Consider the following 18,912-nt stretch of genomic DNA (forward strand, 5'->3'; position numbering starts at 1 on the left):
ACAAGGTTATATCAAAAATAGCCTTTGTATTGTCATAAACACATTAGGAACATAATCACACATTTACACTGTGCCAACTGGCACTAGGCAATATTCACAGGGGATTATATACAGGACCAGGCCAATCGGGCCATGGTCAGAACCATCAGAACAGGTAAGTAAATATGCACCATAACCAGTAACTACTGGGACAATAATGACCTAAGTACTATCACAGTCACCTTGAAACACCATCCTAAGATATCATAGCATGACATTAGGCATATCCACATTAGGCCCAAACATCACTACCATAAACACATTAAGCAATAGGCCTTACCAGCATAAACACAGTATGCAATAAATCACGGTGCATAAATCACAGTTGTCATAGGCATCACATAAATGACATGGGGCAATAAATCACCAACATAGCCGCATTACGCAATAGGCATCATAAGCCTAAACAGGGCACCACAGTAACACAGCACCTTAGGCATAACCCACTTTATGCATCACATCACAGTAGGGTCCATCTTAGAAACTGACCCCAGGCCAACTGGCCTTTTCTAGGGCTCCAATGCCCTATGTCCAGCAACGTCAGGGCTCAGCTGCCAATGCAGCAATAATCAAAAGTGTGCAATGCACTTGGGGCTGGGGTGTGCTTCACCCCTTTCTCTTCCCTCCAAAGGAATGCCCAACAATGTTGCAGCTGCCCGCTCTCACTTGCAGTGCAGCTGGAGAATTTGGCTTGGAACCACTGTGCCATCTGAGCCCCCACTGGGACTCCCAAACTGCAATGGCCCCAAGTCCCACTCCGGGACTTCTAAACTGAAGTGGCCCCACGTGTTGCAGCTGCCCACTGGCCGGTGGGGCAGCTGTGAAAATGCGCTGGCACTCACGGTGCCTCGAGAGCTTCCTTTACTGGGCTTCTCCTAGTGCCCTCAAGCTGCACCACCAACGCTCGCCCACTTCAGCCCCCACTCACTGAGCATCGCAGGACCCTCCTGGTCTTCCGACGCAGCAGGAAGGCATCGACCATGTGCCTCGGCGGGTACCTGCTCCTGGGGGCCTTTCCTCGCTTCTCTGGTCCTCCCTGGGCTGGAAGCCAGGCACCGTCCTCCTTGTGATGGCCCACAGGGCTCCCACCAGCACACGGGGACCCCGCTCTCCTGCAGACGCAATCGACCCCACGGGGACTTCCTCTCCCGGGCTGTAAGCTCTGCCCCGCATCAGGCAGCCTTGACTGACTTCCTGATTTCTGGATGCAGTGGTGCGGGCGGTTCTCCGTCTTTTGGTAAGTGCAGGGTGGGCTCCTGCAACTAGGAGCACACAATGCGGGGTGGGCACCCGCTCACGGAGGCTTCAATGCGGGGTGGGCACCCGTCAGCAAGCACACCAAAAACAGCGGCAATGCGGGGTGGGCACCCGCTCTTTAAATAAAGATGACTGCGGGGTGGGCACCCGCTGACAAGCACACAGAGACAGCGGCAATGCGGGGTGGGCACCCGCTCTTTAAATAAAGATGATTGCGCAGTGGGCACCCACCGTCAAGCACACAGAAACAGCGGCAATGCGGGGTGGGCACCCGCTCTCACCATCAGCTCGGGGGAATCCCCACGTCGGGATTCCCTCTATAATCACTGCAGCAGCGCGCTGCACGCCACTAGCTCCTCGCTCTCCTTTTCGGTAATTAGAATATAGCGCTCCCAAGGCACTAAGCCCCTCCAAGTACCTGGGGTTAGCTGGGCCAAGAATAAAAAGTCCTTGGAGCTGGGGACACCCCCACAGGGTGCCGCCAGGCAGGCCAGCACGCAGGGACCCCCAAGAAGCTGCAGCTAGGATCCCACGGCAGTTCCTCCTGGCAGTGTGTCCCCCCCAGCACAAGTAAGCACAAGCACAACCTTTTTCATGAAGTCATAGTCCCTATCTTTATACCACTTTTCCCCTTTGTCTGCAAAGCACAGGACTTGGGGAAACCAGTTCCAACTGGTTCTGGAGCACTCTGTTTACCAGGATCCTCTTCCCTATTGTTAGGTGGGGGCTCGTCATCAGACACACCACATGAGGGTGTAGTCAGCATTCACTAGAGCATGCACCATCCTATTCAGGGACCAGGGTCTTCTCCTCCCACCATTCCAAATGAAGATGTCCCATTCAGCCTAGCGCTGACTCTCCATGCCCCTCCTGGAGACACACACACACCTCACCAGCCCCTGATATTCAAAAGCCAGACATGCAATTCACATCAGGCAGGCAGACATAGCACATAGAAGTGCCAACTTCTAAAAGTGGCATTTCTAAAAAAGTTATAATAAATCTGCGCACACCGTTGTGCAGCATTTATTATCACTATTCCAAATATACCACCGCGCTGCGCCTCTCATATCAGGAATTACCACTGAAACACTTATCAGGAAATCCCCAATGCATTCCTATGGGAGGGCAGCCCCACAGTAGTGAGAAACCAAAATGGCTGTTTGTCACTACCACCAGGATATGTCACACACTTAAGGCACATGTCCTATCTGTTACCTACAGTGCACCCTGCCCATAGGGCTAGCTAGGGCCTACCTTAGCGGTGACTGACATCTAGTAACAAGCATTTGCAATGCAATAGGTCTCGCATTTACGAGGGTTTCAGCAATCGGCATTGTAAATGACAATGCATTTTATTTATGTTTTGGTTTTTAAAACAGATAAAAGGCATTGTCATTTACAATGCCAACAGCTTAAACTCTGGCAAATGCTAGACCTATTGCATTGCAAATGCTTGCTATTTTAAAGCTGTAGGTACATAGAAGCAACTAGGAAAATCGATTTGGGGTTTGACCAGAGGATGAGCCAGATGATTGCTTGGACATTTTACTGCAGAACTTTCAATCAACAAGCTAAACATCCAACATTGAGAAGTAAAAAAACTGTTTTTTTATGGAGTGGTGCATTTCTAACACTCACTGAAAATAGGCAATGAAGAATGTAGATGTGCTTGATGTATGTGTACGGTTTTGAAATATATTGTGACATTATTTATTGAATGACTCCATTAACCATTTCACGTATGGAGAGGAGAAAAATAATCTGATCTAATTAAATAACTGTACTCATTCATTAAAACTTCGCTTGCAAAGAGACAAGTCCGATTGTGGGATGGGATGCAAGGCGGCAAGGTATTTCATTTAATTTTAACGCTCACTGCTGCAACGTGCAGTGGTCTGCAAGTAAAATACATAACAGAGCATGGCTTTTCTTTCAAGCTCTTTTCGACTTCATTTATATCCCTTCATGCCTCCTCAAATACAAACATGCTAAATGATGCTGTTACCATATTTCTGTTTGGAAACTGCCTGAGAAAAGAAGAAATTAAGTTGCCCGGTGGTTTAAAATGTGCGTTTGTCAGACGTATTTACACACGGGCGTGATGTCAAAAAGTTATAATTCATGGGTGTGCAGACCACAGTGTGTCGCCGAGTGTGAATTTATGCATATTTAATCTGGGGGACGCCTTTCTTTTAGGGATATCTAGTCATACATTTCCAGCAGAGTAGTGACTTCAGAACAAGACTATGTTTATCATCGGCAACTTCTTTGTTACTTTAAAAAAAATGGCTCAGATTAGATAGCATTTGTTTTCCCAAGTTAGCCTGGGGGCTTTACACTACACTTGCATGGAACTGGATAAAGGAACTACCCTTAATTGATTCGATAGGGAGTCTAAGCAACTCAAACACGTCATATGTTTGTGAGAAGCTACTGACTGTTCTATGTTAAAGTTATCTCCTTTTGTTTCAGTGAGGGGGGTCAAAGGTCGTTGCAAACATGTTTTGGGTGGACTGAATAAAAATCTGTTTGAAATGTTCCTAGGAATAAAAAAAGTTACAGGACTGCAGCGAGAACCCCGTCGTCTGCTCTGCAAATTGCCTGCTATTAGATGAACGGATGAAACATGAGAGCTTAATGACAAAATGGTTACAGCAGAACGGGAGGAGGGGTTAACATGGCAAGCAGCGACGGGTGGTGGTGTGCGTAGGACACCCAACGGGGAGATTAAACAAAGCACGACACGAGCTGTACTGAAAATACGCCCTAATGGTAAAACGCCATACAAATGTTGCAATCTGTAATATTTACAAGTGCAGATTACATTAGGTTGCCATTGTGAAACAAGCAGGAAGTGGGATAAGGGAGGGGGTGGCAAATGGTGTGCACTTTTGCGGCCGCTTTGATGTTCTCAGTGGCCGCGCGGCTCACTGAGAACATCAAAGCGGCCGCAAAATGATCAGGCAGGCTGCCAAATGGTGTGCGCGCCCGGCTCACATGCACTGTAGTTGGCGGCCTGAAAGCACTTGTTTGCACTTCCAAATCCCCCATTTACAAAAGCTCTCGCGAGAGCAGCGCTAAAGCGCTGGCTCAGGCGAGACCTAAAAAGGGGGGTCACGGACATGGCACACACTTTAGGTGCCACGTCACAGCGGCAGTAACACTGCGCGCACAGGCCCTGCAATGGCAGAGGCCTGAGATAGGTTTGAAAGGCTACTTTGGTGGGTGACGCAATCAGCGCTGCGAGCCCACCAGTAGCATTTAATTTACCATCCCTGGGTATATGAGATACCACTTTACAAGGGACTGACAGGTAAATAAAATAGGCCAAACAGGTGTAGACCAATCTTACCATATTTAACACAGAGATCACACACACTCTACACTGAACAGAATTGCTAAAGTGCCCAGAGTCCTAAAACCACCAACACCATGTCAGAAAAAAGGCTAGAAGACAAAAAGTTTAGATATGACCCTGCAAAAAGGGCCAAGTCCAAAACACCCCATTGAGGATCACTTCCAAAAACTTCTTCAGACCCTCTGGAATCCAGCAAAAGGTCTGCCTCCCCTGCAAGCTGCCTGGGGTCAGAGAACTCATACTCCATCGGCTGTTGGCATAGCTCTGGAAAACAGGCACTTAAAAAGTGCTCTCCAACAATTGAATCTACAGCCCCACACAAGTGTTGACCAAGCTACTCTTTGCTTCACCATCCAGTGCTTCACACAAGTAACGTACAAGACCCTCCGGAGACTGGCAAGACAGTGTCTCTAGCTAGAGACCCCTATTTCTCACATTGGTGGCAGCAGTTAGATACACACTTTAGATAACCTCTGCTCACCCCTTGGATAGCTTGGTATGAGCAGACAGACTTATCTCAAAGGCAATGTGTAAAGTATTTGTACTCAAAACACACAGTGATACAGTGATACCACCACTAATTGACACCACACCACTTCAGAAAAATAAAGTATCTTTATCTAAACCTCAACAAGCCCAAAGCGACAATGATCCAACATACAGGTAGTGAAATATGACTTTAAAACAGTAATTGCAAACATAGGGCTTTTAGAAAACAAATTGCTCCACCTGGGCCTATTGCGACGTCTTGACAGCAATAAATCCAAAGTAGAGTGTGGCGTTGCCACGGAGTCACACGGACCCCTAAACAAACAGTCAATATACAAACAGGCAGAGGCACACAGAATGATTAAACAAGAAAATGCCTACTTTCTAAAAGTCCAGTATATCGATGACCTACTTGTGGCATCGAAAACTCGTGAAGCTTGTGAGGTAGACACGGTAGCTTTGCTGAATCATTTGGCAGATGGAGGATTAAAAGTGTCACCATCAAAATTACAATTTTGTAAGAAAGAAGTCCAAGTAGCTGAACTTATTGCCCTGACCAGAGCATGTAAGATCGGGAAAAGTGTGAGAGTGACTGTGATAACTGATTGCCAGTATGGCTACGGGGTGGTCCCTGATTTCGGCCAAATTTGGCTCCAAAGAGGTTTCCTAACCTCAAGTGGAACCCCCATTTTCAAACACCCAATTTAAAAACCATCTTTACTAAAAGATGTGTTATTAAATTCTGAGTTCAGAGAGCCTAAAATGTATTTCTCTATCATGTCCCAATGGGAAGTTATACTTGTAAGATGTTACAAAGTATTTCCTATTCTATCCTATGGGGCAGATAGCCTTTCAATAGTGGGAAATGAGATGGGGGTACCTTGGGCATACCATAGGGGTGCCCTACATGTAAGAAAAGGGAAGGTTAGGACCAGGCAAGTGGGTGCACTAGCCAGGTCGACTATCAGTTAACAAACTGTGCACAGAAACTGCAGTGGCAGGTCTGAGATACCTTTTCGGGGCTACTCATGTGGGTGGCAAAATCAGTGCTACAGGCCCACTAGTAAAACACACAAGATGATGGATGGAATGTTGCACATTGGCAAAACATTCACCCCCAGTCACAGATCTGGGTTTAATCCATCATTATTTTGCTCACCACGCCACCCCAGTTCAGACATGGCCATACGCAAATCAGTTTTGACCCTGTGCCTCATGGGAACAGTCCAGCCTGAACTGCCAAGCCATGTCTTCCCTGGACCAGAATCAAGCATCCTAGGACCAGTTTTGGGGTTTCACCCCTCTTCAGCCAGGATAGCTTGACTCCAGTGGCGTAGTGAGCACGGGACCCACGTCTGGGCATACCCTTCCCACATAGGGCGAACAGCAGAACACACAAGATGATGGACGGAATGTTGCACATTGGCAAAACATTCACCCCCAGTCACAGATCTGGTTTTAATCCATCGTTATTTTGCTCACCACGCCACCCAAGTTTAGACATGGCCATATGCAAATCAGTCTTGACCCTGTGCCTCATGGGAACAGTCCAGCCCGAACTGCCAAGCCATGTCTTCCCTGGACCGGAATCAAGCATCCTAGGACCAGTTTCGGGGTTTCACCCCTCTTCAGCCAGGATAGCTTGACTCCAGTGGCGTAGTGAGCACGGGACCCACGTCTGGGCATACCCTTCCCACATAGGGCGAACAGCAAAACACACAAGATGATGGACGGAATGTTGCACATTGGCAAAACATTCCCCCCCAGTCACAGATCTGGGTTTAATCCATCGTTATTTTGCTCACCACGCCGCCCCAGTTCAGACATGACCATACGCAAATCAGTCTTGACCCTGTGCCTCATGTGAACAGTCCAGCCCGAACTGCCAAGCCATGTCTTCCCTGGACCGGAATCAAGCATCCTAGGACCAGTTTCAGCACGGGACCCACGTCTGGGCATACCCTTCCCACAAAGGGCGAACAGCAAAACACACAAGATGATGGACGGAATGTTGCTTATTGGTATCGCTTTGTTCGCCCTAAGTTGGCAGGGTATGCCCAGACGTGGGTCCCTTGCTCACTTTGCCACAGGATTCAAGATAGCCTGGCTGATGAGGGTTATGAACCCGAAACCGGTCCCAGGATGCTTGTTTCTGATCCAGGGAAGACATGGCTTGGCAGTTCAGGCTGGACTGTTCCCATGAGGCACAGGGTCAGACTGATTTGCATATGGCCATGTCTGAACTGTGGTGGTGGAGTGAGCTAAAGAATGATGATGGATTAAACCCAGAACAGTTGACTGGGGGTGAGTGTTTGATTTGCTCAAACGCTCCGTCCATCCCCTTTGGTATCGCTTTGTTCGCCCACTAGTAGCATTAGATTTACAGGCCCTGGCACACTCTGCACTTTACTAGGAGCTTACCAGTAAATTAGATATGCCAATCAGGGAGAACCAATCATGGTAACAATTTACACAGAGAGCATATGCACTTTAGCACTGATCAGCATTGGTAAAGTGCCCAGAGTCCTAAAACCAACAACAACAGGTCAGGAAAAATGGGAGGAAGAAGCAAAAAGTTTGGGGATAACCCAGCAAAAGGACCAAGTCAAACACCAAGGAAAGTCAGTGGATTGATTTAAGCCATACTGAAATTGAAATTTCAGTAGGACTTCAAAGGTTTCAGTCCCAGCAGGATAAATTGATCCCATTTAGAGAAGGTTTGCACCATTATACTAATCAGACGACGTTGGTAAGTTAGTATTTAAATGTGCTATCCCATGCTTAAAAGTCCATAATTAAAAGCAGTTTTTGCAAATGTTACCAAATATTTCCAATGGAGGAAAATTGTATTATTGAACTTGTGTGTATGGTGGTACCGATTTTCTCTAAATTGAAAAACTGCTAAATCTAGGCCATCGCACTTTTGAAGTGATTTTTACTTCACTGGCAATCTCTAGATGAGAACCAACGTTATGAAATACTAAGATTTATTAAATATTTTGATATGAAGCCAGAATATAGGGGCAGCGAGCAATACAAGTTAAAGAGGTGCTTATTGTGTAACAAATACTTTAAGACCAATTTTATGTTCTGTAACAAAACATTTCTGAATCATTTGTTAAACGTATGCAAAATCAAAATCACCCGAGAGAATGTAATGATCTTGGCATCATTAATCGGTGATGAAATCCTTGCAGATCAAGAGCTGTGAAGTTTAATACTAAACGGATAAAAAAATATGCTGTCCTTCAAAATAGAAGAGAATCATTTAATTTTTTTAGAGTAATGGGTGAAACAGCAGGTGCATTCATAATGAATCTGAGTGCTCCCTAATGTCTGCAAGCAGTGTAAGAAGAAGGTGTCACTTTTAACTATTTTATTTCTGAGATTCTGTCGTATAACTTGACGCCCACCCATTTATTAGTTGCAAGCGATGAGCTCACTGTGCTGTATTGCCTGCTGAAGAAACCGATGCTTTATAATGTGCAAAGATGGCAATGGCTGTTTATGTCTCTATGAACTGCACTTCAGCATTGCCTCCTACTGCTGAATTTGTGATTGACACGAAGCACTAAAAATGCATGTTAAACCAGACACATCTTAATAGTCTGTTGCATAAACGTGTCGCTATGTCAGCATTCATCAGTAAAAGTGCATTTCCAAATGTTACAGTCTGAGTATTAAACTATGGACAAAGAAACGATTAATCGAATAAACCACTACAAGTGAAAAGATGAGTGTGTTTTGGGAGGCATCTATGTGAAACATATATTAAATGTGTACTATTCCTTACAACTGATGCTTTGTATCTTGTCCATGTTATATTTTCCTGAATAAGGGAGCCGCCATGTGTAACACAACGGGAACTAAAAATGCGAAAATCCCTGCCTACGTGGGCACATCTCTTTGAGCACCAATCAGCTTCATTTATGCCTTTGAACAAAGAAACATCAGCGGCATTTGGAAGTGTTATCATTAACAAATGACTGATAAAAGTGGTGAATGACACAACAACCAATTGGTGAGGGGAAATGACGTCAGTGCTTCTCCCTGCGTGTTTATATCAACTCTACGGATGTCTCTGCTAGATAACTGCAGCTGCACCACAAAATGGGGCCATCTCTGGCATGTGAAAACATTTTCTGCATGGAAAAAGACAGAATCTGGACACATCTCCTAGGACAGTAGAACCATAACATGGGCACTGGTATTCAAAGTGCAAAACAGGGTTACAGGAAGTGAAGAAGTACGAACTGTAGGAAAATATCACTTGTAATATTTGATGCAGGCCCAGAATGGTTACATGTATTCTTTTTTTTTTATTTCACCGAGCACAATGTACTTCTCGCTATTGAATTAATAACTTGACTGATGCTTCAAGTGCTAACTAGTCAAATGATAGCTTTTCTAAGCTCGTGTAAATTTCGGTGGCATATATTTTCTGTGATTTAAATAAAAAATGGCAACAGCATTCGTGCTGCTCATAATGTTGTCTCAACTGCTACAGGCCTAACATATCGTTTAACCTTCAATGAGTGGAATACTGCCGGTCTTTAACCTTTCTCTGTGGCCAGCAGCGGCCCGTGAAGGTAATAGTGGTGAGGCCGGGTGGGATTGGGGGCGGGGGGAAGGCGAGGATTTCGACAGACGACGATGATGGGAAATTAATTATTTATTTAATTTTCCCCACTTAGTCGTCTGTCGAATCCCTCCGCTACCGGCCCACTGCTGTCTATGGCTTAACTATTATCCTACATGTGGACTGTTGCAGGAGTACAGATATGTTCAAGGTTTATAAACCGAATGGCACTGATTCACAAATATGTGGCCACAAATTTGAGAGGAGCAAAATGCTCAGAGAGAGAGTAGACACAAGTAGCTGGGATTAACTCTGAAGCAGTCCAGATTGCGCAAGGTGCCCTGCAATGAGGCCATGCAGGATTCCGGTGCTGTTGGGTAGAGACTCCAGAGTGAGCGCCCTTATGCAACTGTCAGAGCAATGTGCATAGGGGCACTAGGACCCTGCACAGGACATAAGGCGAGGGAGTTAGCAACCAGACACCACTTCTGATCAGAGAAGGGGGACGGGGCATTAGTGGAGATACCCATGAGGAAGACGGTAGTGCCTGCATGCACTGCACCCCTAAGAAAGAATAAAGGAGAGTTGGAGCACCTACCTGCATCTTGTGGTCTTTGTGGACGAGGGGCCAAGCGGGCTACGACATCTGGTGATGATAGGTGCGATCACACGATGGTGAGTGTGCACCGTGTCCTGCGTGCATGCTGCAACAAAGAACAGAGCCAGGAGTCCACCCTGGTCGGTCTGCCAGAGAAAGGAAGAAGCGACACCGGGAGCCCACCCCGGTTGCATAGCAGGGATCGAAAAAAGGAGCAAGCAGCAAGACGGGGTCATCAGCCCAACACCCACGGTGACTTTAAACCCTCCTGCGGTGACTTCAAACAAACCCTCCCGCGACCTTTCTCCAGTAAACCGCATGCACTGCAGCTGCCCACCGACCATCTCCAGGACTGGCCGAGTTCCCCGCAATGATTTCAATTGTAAACTGAAATCTTGCCAGATCTCGGTGGCCATTTTAAGGTCAGGTATGTGCCGTGTCCCACTTGGCCCCTTGTCCACAAAGCTTGCACGATGTAGGTAGGTGCTCCAACTCTCCTTTATTCTTTTTTAGGGGCACAGTGCATTCAGGCACTACTATCTTCCTCGTGGGTATATCTACTAATGCCCCGTCCTTCTTCACTGACCGGAAGTGGTGTCCAATTGCTAACTTCCTCCCCTTGTGTCCTGTGCAGGATACCATGCCCCACTGCACATCGCTTCAACATCTCCCCCCTTTTGTGGAAAAACAATGCTGAGAAGAAACTAATGAAAAGATTAAACAGAATCAGACAATGAAAGGGAACGGAATTTGAAGATGAGGTTAGGGAGAGACAAGATGATGTCTGGCTAAGGCGGCCACTTTGGTCCCTCCCCGCCACCCGATCCAAGTCGGTGCCATGAATGAGGACCTACCACCTTGAGTCTGTTGTTGGGGACATACTGCGGGCAATCAAGGCGGCGGTGGTAGCCGTGCTGTTCTTTGGATCTCAGGGATCTCACAGGGAGCTGGCCTTGCATTAACTGCAGCTGTGGTCTTTTGGAGAGGAGGGTCTGCGGGGCTTGCAGGACCGTGTGGCTCATGGCGTGTAATTGCACCAAAAGCAGAGCACTCTAAGTCAGTGAAGCCAGGAATCAGCACTAATCCTAACACCAAAGCACCTCTGAAAGGAAAACAGAGCCGGGACATTCTAAAAAAGGGAGAAACTAAAGGGGAAGGAAGACAGGAAAAAAATGCCTGGAAAAAAACGAGAATCTCAAATAGAACCCAAACCCCAGCTGCAGACACAACCCCTGATTCAACCCCAACAACAGAAACAGAGTATCACTGAGTTTTTCCCCACCATTGCAATCCCCACTGACAACACGATTGAAGTAGTGGGTGCCCATCGGGACCAACTAGGGGGTGACGGTGGTGTGGAGAAGAACAAGCATGGTGCTCTCAGCCTCACAAGCAAGACAGATGCGGTAGGTGAAGTATTAACCAAGCCTGCTAGCGCTTGCGAAGGCTCTGACCCCGAACTTGAGGAGAGGCCAGGTAGGGGGGCTGTTGGTAAATAATCACAATCTGAGGCCTTGGGCGCTAGCTGCTCCCACCCAAATGGCCTCAACCGAGGCAGGTCAGCACCAATATCCCACCAATCCCTTACACCTGTAGATGCAGGCTGTGGTCGACACAGACTTGAAAACCAGTGTGCTAATAGAAGGGAGAACAGGGCAGAATGGGCTGGAGGACACTCAGGAGCTAGGTGACAAATTCTTTTCATTAACCAAAGGTTCCGATATTAGCTCCCTTGATTCAAAAGCAGGAAGTAACGTTCAGCTCTCTAGCTCAAGCCTGAGTAGTCAGCACACGTGACCCGGGACAGTGGTCAAAAGGAAGAGACTCTCCAAGAAGAATAGAGCTCCTCATTCGCCCGAGCGGATTATGGTTGAGTCTGCTAGGACTAATTCAAAATCCACCCTGAAATGGGACTACTTCGCTACCCAGAAAGTCTACCCTGATCCTCCAGGACAGGAGGAATGTATGAGTCAGGTAAAGACGCCACAACATGAAGAACCGTCTCTGGAAGTAATTTATGAGTCCTTTAAGCAGCTCCAAGAAGAGACACAACTGGATGGGAAGAAAAAACGCTGGCAAATAAAAAGCAGCAGGGCGCTGTGAGGAAAATGACTAAGGCCAGTGTAGACATGAACACAAGATTGAGGATGGTGGAAGAGCGTATGGCCATGCTAGAAGAGGAGGTGGCCAGAGCGCAAGCCCGGACGGAGACCCAGATGGCACAACTAACTGAAGATGGAAGATTTTGAAAACAGACAAAGGCGAAACAACTTGCGGGTTCTTGGTATAAAAGAAGGGGAAGAAGGCAATGATATCCGCACCTACATGTTGAAAATAATGGAGGGAGCCTTTCCACCAGTCTCCTACATTGGAACTGGGTCTTAGAGATCCAGAGGGTGCACCGGTTCCTGCTGATGCTAAAAAAGCAAGGGCAACTGCGTAATGGAGAAAACCCAAAGCCGAGGGCAATCTTAATCTACTTTGGGAACTATCTGCTCCGGGAAAAGGTATTCTCAAAAGCATGACCTGATGCCAAACGGACATATGAAGATCAGTCCTTCTTTGTAAGACCAGACCTGTGCCATGTCACAGTGGAAAGACGGTGGAGGCTAAGGCAGCTGATCCAACTGATGGATGGTTTCTTAGAAAAGAGACTTGCTTGAAAACAAGGGGAAAGGAAAAGAAGCTAAGATATGCTAAAGTTGGCATCTGGGAAGGGATGGGTGATTTTGTGATGGCTCAAAAATGCCATCAGAGAGGGGATTGATGGAGCAAGGTTTTATAGCTAAGAGACTTGCTCGGATGCAATCCACTCGTTTAACTTACTAACGAAATTATTAACAGAAATTACGTGAATAACTAAAACGCACCACATGAACACGCGGGTTAGTGAAGCTTGCGTATGTGTGTACTAATGTAGACAACAATGAAGACGGACTAATACCGCTTTAAACGGGGAACTGTTGTGCGCATGCGTCAACTGCATCTACGCAGTATGACGAAATAACGCTTGGAGGGAAATTCTGTTGCATCACTAAAATGGAGTCTTGAAGACTCGCCTGCATGGCATCTGCTTACTTGAAATGAAAGCAAGCTATTTTACTATTGCTAACTCGGGAAAAGTGTTAATAAGTAAAGGGGAATAGAGGTGGGTGGTATACAGTGCGGCCACTTTATTTGTGAAATTAATATTTGTCTTTTTGACTTTATCACTAGTGCGCATTTGGGCCTCTCTTGTATAGCTGAATTAAGCTGAGTAACGTGAAGTCTGCGCATGTCCACTGAAAGTTAACCTGGAACGATGACTAGGAGATTGAATGGGAGCCAAGGCCAACTGTTATACCCTGGGAACAGAGAGTGAAGAGTTCAACGATGAAGACTCTTATTCAAAATGTTATTATATTGTTTCAAAGTGAAATGTGAAAGTGTATGAGAACCAAATTAATGAATAAAAATTAAGGGGATGGCTTTGCGAACAATAGTTGAACTGATTTAATGACATGTAAGCAAAGTGTGATGGAGCTTCACCCATTGCCTAACCAATCATATTTCGTATTTTTACAATATTGAAACTTTAGTGGGTGGAACATGAAGAACGAAAGGTATAATTAAGATAGCTTTAGTTAGTTAGTTAGACACAGATTGACATAGATGCTGCAAGTTGTGGGTGCTGTCCTTGCTGCGGGAGATGCTATTGCTGGGAGAGATGCTGCGAGATGCTGATGAAGAGACGAATGCAGAACCTGAAGCAGAAATTTCTATCCTAATTTAATTGGGTTAGATCAGAAGATCGCGGAAGAATCTCGAGGAGGAAGAGAGTGTCAGAGAGGGGTGTGGCGCAATCATCGGTATTTTAGATAGGTCAACTATCCTGTCCTGAATCCTGTCCTGAAGTCTTTCTCTCCTGACCTATCCCGGGGGACCCTTACCAGCCCTTTGGCCAGGAGGTTGGTCTTTCACACCATCCTTGGTAAATATAATTTCTTGTTATTTTGCAGATGTCCTTTTCTCTTTGCCCTCTCCCTTTCTGAACATTGATCATTGTATGAGTCCGAAGTATATGCTTGGTATTTATGAAATTGAATCTTCTCTCCTATGAGTGTTGGTGACTGCACTGTATTTTAGAGATGGTTTCACATACATTTAATTTAGATAAAGATTTAAAACTTTCCTGAGTCCGTGGTTTATTTATCACATTTAAAGTTTATGTAAGTTAGCTTCATGATAATTATCACCATCAATTAGTTCAGATAATGGTTTGTTGACCAGAGGAAATAACTTTTTGATCTGTGAAAGGTTAGTTAGGAGCATTAAATAACTAATCCTAAACATTTGAGAAAATTACAAGCTTGATAGCCAGTGGTTTACGCAATGCGAGTTTATGGGCCCAGGTGAGTATATAGTAGTGGAGTATCTGTTGTTGTTGAACCGCTGGATCAGTTTTCTGGTAGCAGAGCTATGGTTATTATTGACTAGTTTGGTGATGAATATTGATTATTAATTATTGTGGTATGTTTAACAAAAGAGTTAGTGTCTTGTTTTATGTTGTCTAGAAGCACAGGTACAGAGGTTGCCTGGGCATCCCGGGAATGGAATAGCCGGTGGTGATAGAAGCCATACTGCAGGAAGTTACTCCTCTGTTGTCATAACACTGAGAAGCTACGGAAGGCTAGCAGTGTTGTATTAGGGATTATATCGTGTAAAAGAAGAGTGTGAATGATAGCAAAAGGGTTCGCTGGTGAAACTTTGGTCTCATTTCCCAATACGGGTGACACTGAAGAAGTAACAGGTTCTCCTGAGCTTGAAAGAAGGGTAAACATGGGTTTTTACTCGAAGTAAAAGAATTCTGGAATAAGTTGAAATCTATTCTTTGTTTAGTGGAACAGACAGAGTAGTGAATGTTTTTATGTTGTTACTAACAAAGTTTGTTTAAGAAAAGTTAAAGAAATACGTTTTCGTATTTCCTTGTAAATTGAGGGTCAGTCGCAGGAGTTATACTGACATCACAAAGAGCCGCGCTGGGATTTGATGGAAAAGCGAGCGTGAGAAAGAAGCAGATTGTAAAGGGAGGGTCAGTAGTAAGGAGCAATAATGACGTCACAAAAGGCCGCGCTGGCATTGGTCAGACCACGAGTGCGAGCCTGAATCTGATTGGTTGATGAATAAAAGCCGCACCAGGGTTTGTTGAAAAGAATTGTATGTTGAGTACTGATTTGACTGCGGGTGTGAGCTGTGCTGATATAGGACGTGACGTAGTTAATAGACCTAGAAGATATGCGGAAGACTCTTTCCTATATCATTCATCTGAAATGTTTGGAGGACGAAAGAAAATTAAACATTTATTTAAGAAAGACAAGCCTGTGATGACTGGTGAGGGAATTCCTATTCCGCCACCTAAAACGCCTGCTTCATTTATGACGATGGAGAAAGGATATCACACGTGTGTATGGTTTGAGAATTGGGTGGAGTATACAAAAGATGATGGTGTTTTGGCTTTTCCGGAGCATGGTACTTTTAATCTAAAGATACTTCAGAATTTGAGATATAGAATGAATATGTTAGAACCAAATCCTAGAATGACACATATGAAGCTTTGGAAGAATGGGAGATTGAGGCATTTGATCGTGAAAAATTCAGAAGTGGTCGGAAATAAGTTAGGATTTTTTTCTAGATATCCGTATGAGTGGAGATCAAATGAAGCGTAGGAGAAGAGCTGTAGTGACAGGGGGTTTGTATCCAGTGTTAATGGCTGAAAAGCAGTCAGGAGGCAAGAGTAAAGAAAAAACAAAAAACATGAATACGGCAGGATATGGAGAATCAGATGATGAATTATTGGAGGATATTTTAATTACAAACCCTCCACCATACCAAGAGGAACCTAGTAGAGTCACCCCGAGTGCGCCTGTGATAGGAATGCCCTTAGTCCCACAAATTTTACATGATACGTCAATTAATAGGGTGTTGCAAGATAATGAGAGAGAAGCTTTAAATGGAACAAGGGAAGAATTAGTTCAGAAAATAAGCCAATTGAATTTAAATGCTGAAGCTTTGATAGTACCAATAACTATTGGCCCTGTTATCCCATTGTATGGAGATAAAAAGGTTTGCCCAAAACCTCAAGCTGTGACAATTCCTTTGAATAATCCCAGAAAAGAATTAGTGATGTCCGAAGATCAGGCCAGTGAAAGTGATTCAGTCATTTCATTAATGGATCTCCCAATAATGGAACCTTTAGCAGAAACCCCAAAGAGAGTTTCACCCAATATTTTGAAAGAAAAAGGGTCTATGGTCCCTACAAGAACAGGAGGTTCAACAGCGGTTACTCCTGAAGATTTAGAGAGATGGGCACAGGGAATAGAAAAACGAAGCTAACAACCAAAGATTCTGGATATCAGCAGATTAAAAGTAGATTTGGAAGAAATGATAGCTAGTAATGTGAGCACGGAAAGACTGAACATTTACACTAATGAGGAGTTGTTATTCCTATGCAAGAGCATAACAAGAAGAGCAAAAGTATATCATGAGAAATTAACAGAAGTTGCCTCAGAGGCTGGAATAGAGATAGGGAAATCGAAATTATTGCAAAAACCATACCGAGTGGAGTTTACTGAAAAGGATTTAGAAAGTGTGAATGCTTCTGGTAAAAGATTACAGATAAAAGAGTTGATGAATATTTTGCAAAAGTGGGGAGACCTTGACAAATGGAGGATTAGGTGGACAAGAAAAAAAGAGGAAGCACAAGCAAAAGAAGTGTCATCTGCATTCCCAGTGAAAAAAACAGATAAGGTTTAGAGAATATGTCCAATGGGAGAAGTTCCTGGTGGTGGATACGTTCATGTTCCTTGGAGTAGACAGGATATTTTGTCATTTACAAATGATTTCCCTAGGTTGAGAGAGAAACCAGTTGAATAGTACAAACAGGTGGAACGATTTGTGAAAGTTTCAAAGGTTTTGTTGAAGGATTTGGATGGTTTATTTGATATTGTGGTACCGGCTGATTTATGGACAGAATGTAAAATTGCAGTTGATTGGCCAAATGAAGACTATCCGAGAGATTCTAAAACAGGAGCTCCATCAGAGGAGGTGATGAAAAAGTATCACCAGGTGATTTGGTTTTTGAAAGGGAAAATTCCTCCTAAAGAGACAGATTGGGTAAAAATAGATAGAACAACTCGGGAACCAAAAGAGTCCATGCATGCATACTATGAAAGGTTGATACAGGTATTCAAGCAGTATAGTGGATTTGAGAACATCGGAGATAAGGATATGGGACATTTTGTATATCGGTTTGTGTATGGTCTGAAACCGGAGATTAATCAGATGATTCAACAGCACATGTTATGCTGGCAGAGCAAGTCAATTGATGAAATATTGAAATATGCAAAGTATTGTGACGACGACATTGAGGCGAAACATAGAAAGCTAAAAGAGAAAATTATGTGGGAACAGGTGGAATTGGCAGAGCAGCAGGAAGCAAAATTAAATTCTCAGACTGATAATGAAATTAAAGACCAGAGTTTAAGTGAACAAGTATCGAGTGGTGGTAAAGGACGAGGATGAATTAATAGAGAGGAAGCAAAGAAGAAATTTCCTTGTCATGCGTGCGGAAAGCTTGGACATTGGAAGAACGAGTGTAAAATTGTCCAGAATAATAATGGGCCAAATCAAAATTTAAATTCGCAGATGCAGAATGAAGTGGTTGTGAAACAGCAACAGCAGCCGCAGATAGTTACTCCACAGTTACTCCACAGTATCAGGTGCCACAACCTCCTATGCCAAACCATGTGAATAGTCAAAAATACAGTGCGAACACCTGATTTCACGGAGAAAGTGGTAAGAATAACCCTTTGGTTTCACAGTATTTTTTGCAGAATGATGAAAAATCGGACTATGTGCAATGACGGTGCCTGAGGGGGGAGGAAGAGGAGTGCGTGCTTGGTGCATCCTTGCCGGTAGATCAGACAAGTCCATTTATTGATGGGAAAGTTGAAGGTAGTGATATTACTTTTATATTGGACACAGGTGCTACCCATTCTACTGTGAGAACAGCAGACATCCCAAACCTACCCCTCTCGGGAGAAACTATTCAAGTTGTAGGAGTGTCAAACAAACAGATTAGAACCCCAGTTACAAATTCAATGGAAGTGCATATTGGAAATTTTAAAGACATGCATTGGTTTGTGGTTTGCGATTCAAGTCCGGTAAATCTGTTAGGACGAGACTTATTATGCAAAATGAACTGCACGATCTACTGTACGCCTGATGGTGCTGCTTTCCAAACACCTGATGAGGACATTGTATATAAAATGATGTTAGCTAAGCAAGGTACAGAAGTGGATGAAATGTTTTCATTAGTAACTGAAAGTGAATTGCCATAAGAATTGAAAGCCACAGTAAATCCAGAGGTCTGGGACTTTTCAGGAAAAGATATCGGGCTAATGGCGAATGTAGATCCAGTGAAAATAGTGGTAAAAAAAGGTGCTGTTTTTCCAAACACACGACAGTATAAAATGAGTCAAGAAGTATAAGCAGGAGTTGCCCCAGTAATTGACCAGATGATTAAACAGGGAATTTTGAAAGAGATAATGA

The sequence above is a fragment of the Triturus cristatus genome, chromosome 4_1, assembly GCF_964204655.1.
Source record: "Triturus cristatus chromosome 4_1, aTriCri1.1, whole genome shotgun sequence".
Taxonomy (NCBI): domain Eukaryota; kingdom Metazoa; phylum Chordata; class Amphibia; order Caudata; family Salamandridae; genus Triturus; species Triturus cristatus.